This window comes from Sinocyclocheilus rhinocerous, unplaced genomic scaffold (assembly GCF_001515625.1).
Source record: "Sinocyclocheilus rhinocerous isolate Xijiao unplaced genomic scaffold, SAMN03320098_v1.1 scaffold576, whole genome shotgun sequence".
NCBI classification, from domain to species: Eukaryota; Metazoa; Chordata; class Actinopteri; order Cypriniformes; family Cyprinidae; genus Sinocyclocheilus; species Sinocyclocheilus rhinocerous.
Genome location: NW_015662167.1, coordinates 674,028 through 686,299, shown reverse-complemented (window position 1 = coordinate 686,299; position 12,272 = coordinate 674,028). Strand labels below are relative to the sequence as shown.

General features: G+C 36.0%; 1 protein-coding gene across 1 annotated transcript in view; it reads right to left on the bottom strand.

The window, feature by feature from the left end:
- Window positions 1-8,417, bottom strand: part of nfasca (neurofascin homolog (chicken) a) — an 82,381-nt gene extending 73,964 nt beyond the window's left edge. The window contains exon 1 of the mRNA XM_016537717.1: window positions 8,253-8,417. The gene's annotated coding sequence lies outside the window, so the exon portion shown is untranslated. The remainder of the gene's footprint in view (window positions 1-8,252) is intronic.
- Window positions 8,418-12,272: the final 3,855 nt, after the last annotated feature.

Sequence of the window (12,272 nt, the reverse complement as noted above, 5' to 3'; positions counted from 1 at the left end):
GAACCAGTAAAAGCTGTCAGTCAAAGATTGTTTTCTTCTGGTTTTTTATCTTACCAATCATTCCCTCCCCTTTTATGTCAGTCTGATCCCCCCTTTTTATTTCTCTCTTTCTTGGCCCACTTTTTATTGAACAATAGAGACAATCGGGCATCCCTTGAGGGTAGATGAGGGCGAGTTTAAATATCAAAAGCCCACAATCGACACCACGCCAGACTCCAAGGAGCTCCTTTTCCTGGCCCCCGCTGTCCATCTGCTTATAACGGGAGAAAATGAGGGAAGAAGGATAGCTAGTGAGAAAGGAGCCACAGTGACAGACTTTCGTCTCTCGCTCCTTTCTCGCCTTTTTCTCATTGTTTTGAGCAACTCAGTCGTGATTCTCCCTGTCAGCTGTCAAATGATGCTATTTGTGTCCCTCATATGTGGAAAAAATGACTTTAATGATGCATAGCTGATGCGCGATTTTACAATGTGTTAATATGGACATTATCACCACATTATTTTATGTTTCATTACATTTGTTGGTACAGGACAATTTTAAAGGGATAGTTTACCCACAAATGAAAATTCTGCCAATAATTACTCACCCTCATGTCGTTCCAAACCCGTAAGACCTTCGTTCATTTTCGGAACACAAATTAAGATATTTTAGATGAATTTCAAGAGCTTTCTGACCCTGACAGCAATAAACTACCACGTTCAAGGCCCAGAAAGGTAGTAAAGACATCGCTAAAATAGTCCATGTGACATCAGTGGTTCAACCTTAGTTTTATGAAGCTACGAAAATACTTCTTGTGCGCAAAGAAAACAAAAATAATTGCTTTATTCAACAATTTGTTCTCTTCCATTTCAGTCTTTGACGCGTATCCAGTACAATTTTTTATAGTAAATCAATACATAAAATAAGCATATGAGTATATAAAAATACAGTGAAAATTACTCATTACTTTCTCTCGCACCTGGATTATTATATATAAACACCTGGATTTTGGAATTAAACTGTCAATTTGCTTGCCACAAAATATATTAAGCAGCTCAGCGGGGTTTTAAAAAAAAAAAATTTTATAATTACATTTTTATAATAACAACACTGATAATAATAAGAAAAGTTCATCACAATAATGAATTACCTTTTAAAATGCATTACCATAGAAAACTGTTAATTTAAATAGTATTTTCTTTGTGAGCATAACACACTTGAATGGTAGTGTATCATTAAAATATCAATATCAAAATATATTAAAATCCATTTATTTACTGTAGCTTGAGATGGCACAATGCATTACTTAAACACATTATTTGTCTGTTAGAAATCTTACAGAAACGACATATGAGGACACAAACAGTCCTCTCTTCTCTTTCTCGAAACCTCCCTCCCCTCAAGCCCTGAGGCTCAGGTTTCCCAACAGGAATGAGTCTTCATTTTTTCACATCATCCTGTTCTGACTGCATGACACAAATACAGAAAGCAAAATCTCACAGTAATTGCATGGTACAAGACCGCTGACAAAGAATCTTCTGTAATATCCCTGAGCTATATGTCCCAAGTGACTCAATGTCAGTCTTAACACATGTGAAACCACACTAATAAGAACAAAGAGGCCAATTTGAAGCTGTATCTATGGCAGTCTAAATGTGGTTCTTCCATTTCTAACAACATCAAGTGCACCTGGAAGTAACAACAAAACCTCACACCTTGACCTCCCATCCAAAAAGATGGCTTATAATTGTCTATTTATTTCATTCACACAAGAGAACAAGACAAGACATGCGTCATGTTTTCCTCATTGTTTACGGCGACAGGTGTTTCCACCTGAGCAGATTTTGATGGGGAAATTCCAGGGCTTGCTGGCCTTCTGTGATCCCGAGGGATACACGGATCTAATGAAGGACCCCCACCCCCCACCTCACCCTTGAACAAGCTACAATGTGAAAATGTGTCATATAAATGTGACTCCATTGCTAATTTGATCATAGAGTTATTGATTTTCTAGGCTAACTACTATGATTGTAATCTAGTGAAAAATGATTCAACCATATGGCTTTAAATTGGATATGGAAACTTTTTTTCTCCCAAATCAATTATACAAAATATGCAGCATTCAGTTTAAACATGGACTAATTACTCATAATGACAAGCAGTCCTGCTGAAATATTGTGCTGAAATTTTCACAGTTATGAGATTTTTCTCTGAGCGGTTTTGTTGATGAATAGTCCACCCAAAAATTTAAATGTACTCATCCCTCAGACTATCCAGATGATTTTGTTTTTCATCAGAACAGATTTGGAGAAATTGATGGAGTGGAGCCGTGTGGATTAGTGTAATGTTTTTATCAGCTGTTTGAACTCTGATTCTGATGGCACCCATTCACTGCAATAGATTCACTGGTGAGCAAGTGATGTCATACTGAATTTTGCCAAAACTGTTCTGATGAAGAAACATCTGATGCCTTGAGGGCATGTGAATTTTCAGCAAATGTTCATTTTTGGATGAACTGTAACTTTAATTAATCTCTTTATAATAAAAAAAAAAAAACATATCAAGCATATCAGTGATATCATATATTAAAAATAATTCTAAAATAATTAAGAACATACTGACTAAAATATCAACAAGAGAAACATATAAGCACCTGACTATTATTAACCATTTCTTTTTTAGTTACTTTATATAGTCAAATGAACTAACCTATCGTAAAAATTACCAGCCAACCAGGCACAATACAGCTTTACTTCATTGTTAGTGTGCCTTCAACAAAGGTTCGCAAATACTCCTACTGCTCTCACTGTCTAGTTAATGGTTAGCTTTTTTAGCTAATGTGCACCATCCAGTCGCCAGCGTTCTGTGACTCTGGTACCTCAAACATCTGTCATTCAATGAGTTTTAACAAAACAAATCCCCAAGGAGTTCAATGGTTCTGCACTAAAGAAAAGTCATCCTCTGTTATAAGATTTCCTCTTTTCAGCCATAAACAGTACTGTAAATCAAACAAGAAGCCACATTAAATGTATATTCTAACCCTTTTCAACATCATATTTATTATGTACAATGTAAAACCTGTGTCAACATGTGATTGAAGGAGCCTCTCTGATGTCTATGTTTTGTTTGATAGCTAAAGAAAGAAGCATCCAACTCTTTAAAATGCCTCACAGTGATAGTCAATGGAAGGCTTTTTTCTTTTTGTATTCATTCACAACTTTTCAAATAAAAATGTCTGTTCATTTGAACTATATTTAACTCAGCTTCTATTAAATGTTTATAAAAGGTTTGATTGCATTGTTTACTTTTGACTTTTGATAGTATCATTCAAGAAAGTGGTTATGGGTTCATTGTCCAGTTTTGATATTTGTAATGAATGGAGACTTTGCTGAACTGGTCTAACTACTTTAGTTAAAAAAGTCAAACAAAATGTATTTATGTATATATCTGTATATATATTAGTGCTGGGCAACGATTCAGTGCAATTAATCACATCCAAAATAAAAACATTTTGTGTACATAATATATGTGTGTGTACTGTGTATATTTATTATGTATATACAAATACACACACATGCATGCATATATTTAAGAAAAATGTGTTATGTTTATATATTAAATATATGTATATATAATATAAGTTATATGAATATAAATATATGCATGTTAATACATGTAAATATTTTCTAAATATATACTGTACATGTGTGTCTTTATATATACATAATAAATATACACAACACACACATATTATATAAACAAAAACTTTTATTTTGGATGCGATTAATCGTGTGTGTGTGTAAAAAAAAAAAGTGAAACAAATCTTCTGATTACATCACATGAGCCACACACACACACACACACACACACACACACTCCATCATTAGTCTCATCACTAATTGCCTTGGACAACATTTCTGTACTTTTCATGCTTAATTTATGTGCTTAATCTATTAGTAGCATTTCCTTTGGGAAAACTCTGTCCCTGATGAATACAATGACCCTTTGCTTCAGAAGCCTCTGCAGGTGCAGGGCTGCTGGCTTCATAGAGCCAGTGACCTCCCTGCGGGTGTAGGGCACCATGTGCGCCCTGCTAAATGTCACCGAGAGAGACAGCACAGACACAAAAAGAAGTAAAAAGCCAGCGAGGACTGTTACAGACAGTTCCCATAGTGCCTATAGGCCTAATGCTTGAATGCTTTGAAACAAGAAGAATAAGGATGCAAATATTCAATGCACTGCACACGCTTTGATGTTGCACATCAAAAACACAGTCATAAGTCACAGAGGTCATTGTTGGAAAGGCAGAGGTGAGCGCTACTATAGATCAAACAGAACGTCTGAAACAGCACTTAAAGTGAAGGTGTGGCGGTTATGAAAAATATCTCTCATTCAATGATTTTGTTGGATGGTTAGCTACTGGGCCATGATAAAATATTCAGACTGCATCAGACAGGAAGGGCTTAATAAAGAAACAGGAGTGAGTCATGCAGTGAGATGCATGGGTAACTTCGTTCTCTCTATAATGATATTAACAGAGAATCTCTGCTGTCGCATGAAACTATGAATGACGGTGGTAGGGAGCAGGCTAGGAACAATATATCAGTCTGCCTACCAGCTGCACTTATTATTTACAATATTTATTACATTTAATACATATTCAATTTAAACAATTTTAAATGATTTTAAAAGATTATGTGACCCTGGACAACAAAACCAGTCTTAAGTAACACAGGTATATTTGTAGCAATAGCCAAAAATACATTGTATGGGTCAAAATTATCAATTTTTCTTTTATGCCAAAAATCATTCAGATATTAGGTAAAGATCATGTTCCATGAAGATATTTTGTAAATTTCCTACCATAAATATATTAAAACTTAATTTTTGATTAGTAATATGCATTGCTAAGAACTTAATTTGGACAGATTTAAATATATAAACCTCAATTTAAAAAAATTGACCTTTATGACTGGTTTTGTGGTCCAGGGTCACATATGATATAAAATATTTTTAAATATTCTATTGAACATTAAATATTTGACATGTATAACAATTAAAATAATTCTTTATAAAATGTCAAAATACTCCAATTTAAATTATATGTAAGATAATGTATTAAAATACACATTACATTTTCCATATACACAAACACACATACAAACCCCATTTATGTCTACCTTGGTCAGACAAATTGATCACAGAATTATTTGTTGTGGACCGTAGGCTGGAAACATGCTAAGTTCAATGACACTAAAATAATATATTGACCTCAAAAGCCCCTTCCATGTAAAGTGCAATGATTTCACTTGGCAAAATAATGTAATGTCTTAAATTATCTTAATTTGGGGGCCTAGCAAATACTGATATACGTCATTTATAACCTTAACATATAACCCATCATTTACAACAATCAATTATTAACTTTAATTTGTGTAAATGTGCCCAGCAAGGCCTCTTTACTCATTGCTGGGATAAAGTTGTGTCTCTGCAAACAAAAAATCAATGTAGATGCAGCTAGTAATGTGTCCTCCTTGTTTTAGGCCAGTCTGAAATCCATAACTATCAATTGCCTTGACTCAGCTGAATCCAGACGAAGAGCACATTAGGGGCTATAACAATCTTCCATTAGCGGTCCATTCAAGCAAACAGACACAAGGCCCTGGAGCGGTCTCCTAAAACATACTGCTCTAAAATACAAGCAAACGTTTCAGCTGACCCCATTGTTTCGGTCTTTCTCGTTTTTCTTGTCCTCTCAGAGGAAGAAACAGAGCTGGGCAGAGATTGAAAACTAGAATGAGGCCCCAGCCTGACTCCATCTTCTTTCAGTCTCTCTTTTCCCTCCAGCTTGCAACAGTTCTAATCGGCATCGGGCCAGACTCCACTTCCAGACGCACCTCTCGCCCCCCTCTGGAGAAAGCTGCTGTTGCATGCATAGCTAAAAATAGCACCTCTGGTAACAAAACCCTGAGAAGTAAAAGGTGAGCATCCCATTGCAGAGTGGAGTAGGAAACCTGAGAGTAGGTGAATCTGAGCTGTGGAGGAGGGGAAAGATAGGAATGCTAGTGGATGAAATTAAATTACACACCATATATCATCTCTAGACCTTATTTCATTGCAGTCAAAGATGCATCGCATTTTATGCAGCAAGTCATTCAATCTTCCTAAATAACTTCATTAATCTTCTGTGTATGCATCTTTAATTAATACTTGACAGCAAAGTGGAGTTATTTACATAAATCTGTCAAAAAAATGTGAGCTTCTCCCCATTTAAATTTTCTTTAAGTGGCAGAAGGTACTGAGAGAGAATCGCAGGTTTCTCTAATGCTGTTTTAATGGCAGGCTCAGTGGGAGTATCCACAGGGTTGAGCCACAACTAAGATGTTGCCAAGTAAAAGGATTTCTCAAAATTCGCCATATGGCAGAAAATACCTCTATAGGTGGTGAGGGGGGTGTGCAGGTAAAAGCATGTGGTCATGTTATTTGTGGTTAAATTTCTTAATTTTTACACAAAATATAGAATACATTTTTTATATAAACAACTGCCTATTAAACACTAAAAAGTGTTATTTTATTCAAAAATTGATATATAAATGTTTCCTGGGGATTAAATTGCAACACAATCAAAGCTAGCAATAGAGAACGAGTGGAATATCAGCATCTAGTGGTGTGGTGAGGTCACTGCGATTTACAGAGAATGGACATTGAATAAGAAGTGGAGCTGGGTTTGATGCAGTTGAGCTATACATACATACAACCATTCATAATCTTCCAAAACTTATAACCTAAAATTACATGCACTTCTATTATATTTGATGTTTGCATCATTAGTTCTGTTACTTTCTTTTTAATACTGTATAGCTGGTTTGAAACTCTATAAAGCGCTATAAAAATAAAGGTGACTTGATTACATTTGCAACTTTCACCTCCATTCACTTTTTTAGATGTCTACTAGATCATGTTACCACTTAAAATGCAAGCTGTACTGTTTGCTCTGATAAATCCAATATTTAATCTGACACTGTTCTCATTAAATTACTCTTTAGAAATTCCTAATCAGGATAGAAACAAACTTTTGTTGGGTTGCCAGTGGTTATCAAATTTCACTAACCGCTAAGCTCTATGAAATACCGCCATGAATGATCGCAACACAATATGACAAAGACTGCTGAATGGGGGATGGCATGTGCATCTCTGGATCATTCAGAGCATGGGTCCAACTCAGTGGGAATATGGGCCCAGGCCAGGTCACATGGCCACAGATACCATCTGATGTGGGCAGTTTTGCATCTTTAATTCATGACGGAGAAAAAAAAAAAAAAAAAAAGTGTTCAGTTAGTGGACTAATTTAGCTGCTCTGAGTTTCCCAAAGCTGCTGTCAAAGATTATAAATGGAAACCTTTTGCCTGTAGTAGATCCACAGATATGAATACAAAGTTAAATCAAAACAGAATCAAACAGAATTGTACACAATCAAAACTATGCAAGAGGAGTCCCAGATTGATACACAGATATACTTTATACTTATTTTGGATAGGTTTTATTTTAAGTATGATGATGATAAAACATTTCATAGATAGATAGATAGATGTTGTGACCAGATGCATTTAAGGCCTACAACTTTTCATCCTACCATTAAAGCCAATATAAATCGTATTTTTAAAATAATATGTAAGTGTATAATGTTTATTGACAATATTCAGATGATTTGCTATCTGAACCCTAGATGTCAAACTTATTTTATCCACACAGGCAAAACTAACCTTCTTAAAGCCTGTGAATTATATTGTATATAATTATATTATATTGGCCTGAAGGTTCCTCGTGTAATAAAAGGCAGCAGCAAATGTTTGTCCTGTTCTCACAATATCCTTGAGCTACAAGAAGCGCCCTGGATAGGGGCGATGACACTTTCACCTCCTACAGCATCCCTGGCCAGCATTCGGCCAACTTGACAGCTTGAAACGCCCGAGTTTATTCACCTAAACATGGCTGGTGACTTTCAATGAGGCTGCGTTTATATTGCTCTACCGTTTCGTGAGATATTGCCGGCATCTCCAGGCTGCGATGCTTTGCGCAGAGCAGCAGAAAGAAGACCGCATCACTCAGAGATGCGCAGAGAGGCTGAAGCACGCGGGATGCGCGAGGATTACTGAAGCAGCAGCGGCCGTATTAAAGAATCACAAATCTAGCCTGCTTTTATCTCCTGTGGAACAAGGCCAGCTGCTTGTAATGCGTTAACCCTGACAGCGCTGTGATAGCATCGCTCTCTTACCTGTGTCGCTGTTGGTTTGGCCACATATGATGCAGTGTGATTCTGTAATGCGGTAAAGGCGGTAATATCCGTCTGTGCGCCCCTCTCAGAGCGCGCGCTCGCTTCCCACGCTCGCTCCTGTGGGCGCGCCTCCGATTCCAGCAGGACAGGTGTTCCCATCATCTGCATTCGAGCTGCACTTCAGCAACGTCACACAGGCGTCAGTTTAATACCACGTGATTAATGCATATATTAAGAATAGATAAACGTGACCCTGAACCACAAAACCAGTCATAAGGGTCAATTTTTTTTTATTTTTTTTTTAATTGGGATTTATACATCATCTGAAAGCTGAATAAATAAGCTTTCCATTGAAGTATGGTTTGTTGAGGTAATAGTTGAGATACAACTATTTGAAAATCTGGAATCTGAGGGTGCAAATATTGTGAACATCGCCATTAAAGTTGTCCAAATGAAGTTCTTAGCAATGCATAGGGCCTATTACTAATCACAAATTAAGTTTTGATATATTTACTGTTGGAAGTTTACAAAATATCTTAATGGAACATGATCTTTACTTAATATCCTAACGATATTGCATAAAAGAAAAATCGATAATTTTGACCCATACAATGTATTACTATTATTTGCTATTGTTACAAATATACCCATGCTACTTATGACTGGTTTTGTGGTCCAGGGTCACAAATAGGCTAAAAACAAATGTAATGTAATGTAAAGCCATAAAAAAGGATTATGGGCTGCTTTATTTTTATAACAATATTTTGACAGGATTATTCAAATAGGACTTTAAATCTTACATGTGCATTGCATGTAAACACAAATGCACCCCGTTGGTTATAGATTATTTCTGAAAGGCAATGTGGTTGTGATTACAAATTACACAAATTAACTATTAATTTGGCACTCAAACAAAATTGTAAACAAACAAACAAACAAATAAAATCTTTCAAATATTTTTTTTAAAAGAAAGTGACTTTTTATTCAGCAAATAATTGCATTTGTTCAAATTGTTCAAAAGTGACTACAAAGACTTTACATTGTTCCAAAAAAAATAAAAAAAATAAAAAAAATAAATTAGCCTAAATTCTGCTCTTTTGAAAATTCAATTAATAAAAAATCTGAAGAAATGTGTATTTCCACACAAATACTGAACAGCATGGCTGTTTTTTTTTTTTCAACACTGATTAATAAGAAATGGCTCCTGAACATTTGTGACCACCCTGGACCACAAAACCAGTCATAAGGAAAAATTTTTTGAAATTGAGATTTATACATCTGGAATCTGAGGGTGTAAAAAAAAATCTAAATATTGAGAAAATCACATTTATAGTTGTCCAAATTAAGTGCTTAGCAATGCATATTACTAATCAAAAATTAAGTTTTGATAAATTTTACTTTACTTAATGTCCTAATGATTTTTAGCATAAAAGAAAAACAATAATTTTGACCCATACAATGTATTGTTGGCTATTGCTACAAATATACCCGTGCTACTTATGACTGGTTTTGTGGTCCAGGGTTACACACACACACACACACATACATATACATATATATTAGCAATAGAGAACGAGTGGAATATCAGCATCTAGTGGTGTGGTGAGGTCACTGCGATTTACAGAGAATGGACATTGAATAAGAAGTGGAGCTGGGTTTGATGCAGTTGAGCTATACATACATACAACCATTCATAATCTTCCAAAACTTATAACCTAAAATTACATGCACTTCTATTATATTTGATGTTTGCATCATTAGTTCTGTTACTTTCTTTTTAATACTGTATAGCTGGTTTGAAACTCTATAAAGCGCTATAAAAATAAAGGTGACTTGATTACATTTGCAACTTTCACCTCCATTCACTTTTTTAGATGTCTACTAGATCATGTTACCACTTAAAATGCAAGCTGTACTGTTTGCTCTGATAAATCCAATATTTAATCTGACACTGTTCCCATTAAATTACTCTTTAGAAATTCCTAATCAGGATAGAAACAAACTTTTGTTGGGTTGCCAGTGGTTATCAAATTTCACTAACCGCTAAGCTCTATGAAATACCGCCATGAATGATCGCAACACAATATGACAAAGACTGCTGAATGGGGGATGGCATGTGCATCTCTGGATCATTCAGAGCATGGGTCCAACTCAGTGGGAATATGGGCCCAGGCCAGGTCACATGGCCACAGATACCATCTGAACGTTTGGTTGCATGTATACAAATTCATGACGGAGAAAAAAAAAAAAAAAAAAGTGTTCAGTTAGTGGACTAATTTAGCTGCTCTGAGTTTCCCAAAGCTGCTGTCAAAGATTATAAATGGAAACCTTTTGCCTGTAGTAGATCCACAGATATGAATACAAAGTTAAATCAAAACAGAATCAAACAGAATTGTACACAATCAAAACTATGCAAGAGGAGTCCCAGATTGATACACAGATATACTTTATACTTATTTTGGATAGGTTTTATTTTAAGTATGATGATGATAAAACATTTCATAGATAGATAGATAGATGTTGTGACCAGATGCATTTAAGGCCTACAACTTTTCATCCTACCATTAAAGCCAATATAAATCGTATTTTTAAAATAATATGTAAGTGTATAATGTTTATTGACAATATTCAGATGATTTGCTATCTGAACCCTAGATGTCAAACTTATTTTATCCACACAGGCAAAACTAACCTTCTTAAAGCCTGTGAATTATATTGTATATAATTATATTATATTGGCCTGAAGGTTCCTCGTGTAATAAAAGGCAGCAGCAAATGTTTGTCCTGTTCTCACAATATCCTTGAGCTACAAGAAGCGCCCTGGATAGGGGCGATGACACTTTCACCTCCTACAGCATCCCTGGCCAGCATTCGGCCAACTTGACAGCTTGAAACGCCCGAGTTTATTCACCTAAACATGGCTGGTGACTTTCAATGAGGCTGCGTTTATATTGCTCTACCGTTTCGTGAGATATTGCCGGCATCTCCAGGCTGCGATGCTTTGCGCAGAGCAGCAGAAAGAAGACCGCATCACTCAGAGATGCGCAGAGAGGCTGAAGCACGCGGGATGCGCGAGGATTACTGAAGCAGCAGCGGCCGTATTAAAGAATCACAAATCTAGCCTGCTTTTATCTCCTGTGGAACAAGGCCAGCTGCTTGTAATGCGTTAACCCTGACAGCGCTGTGATAGCATCGCTCTCTTACCTGTGTCGCTGTTGGTTTGGCCACATATGATGCAGTGTGATTCTGTAATGCGGTAAAGGCGGTAATATCCGTCTGTGCGCCCCTCTCAGAGCGCGCGCTCGCTTCCCACGCTCGCTCCTGTGGGCGCGCCTCCGATTCCAGCAGGACAGGTGTTCCCATCATCTGCATTCGAGCTGCACTTCAGCAACGTCACACAGGCGTCAGTTTAATACCACGTGATTAATGCATATATTAAGAATAGATAAACGTGACCCTGAACCACAAAACCAGTCATAAGGGTCAATTTTTTTTTATTTTTTTTTTAATTGGGATTTATACATCATCTGAAAGCTGAATAAATAAGCTTTCCATTGAAGTATGGTTTGTTGAGGTAATAGTTGAGATACAACTATTTGAAAATCTGGAATCTGAGGGTGCAAATATTGTGAACATCGCCATTAAAGTTGTCCAAATGAAGTTCTTAGCAATGCATAGGGCCTATTACTAATCACAAATTAAGTTTTGATATATTTACTGTTGGAAGTTTACAAAATATCTTAATGGAACATGATCTTTACTTAATATCCTAACGATATTGCATAAAAGAAAAATCGATAATTTTGACCCATACAATGTATTACTATTATTTGCTATTGTTACAAATATACCCATGCTACTTATGACTGGTTTTGTGGTCCAGGGTCACAAATAGGCTAAAAACAAATGTAATGTAATGTAAAGCCATAAAAAAGGATTATGGGCTGCTTTATTTTTATAACAATATTTTGACAGGATTATTCAAATAGGACTTTAAATCTTACATGTGCATTGCATGTA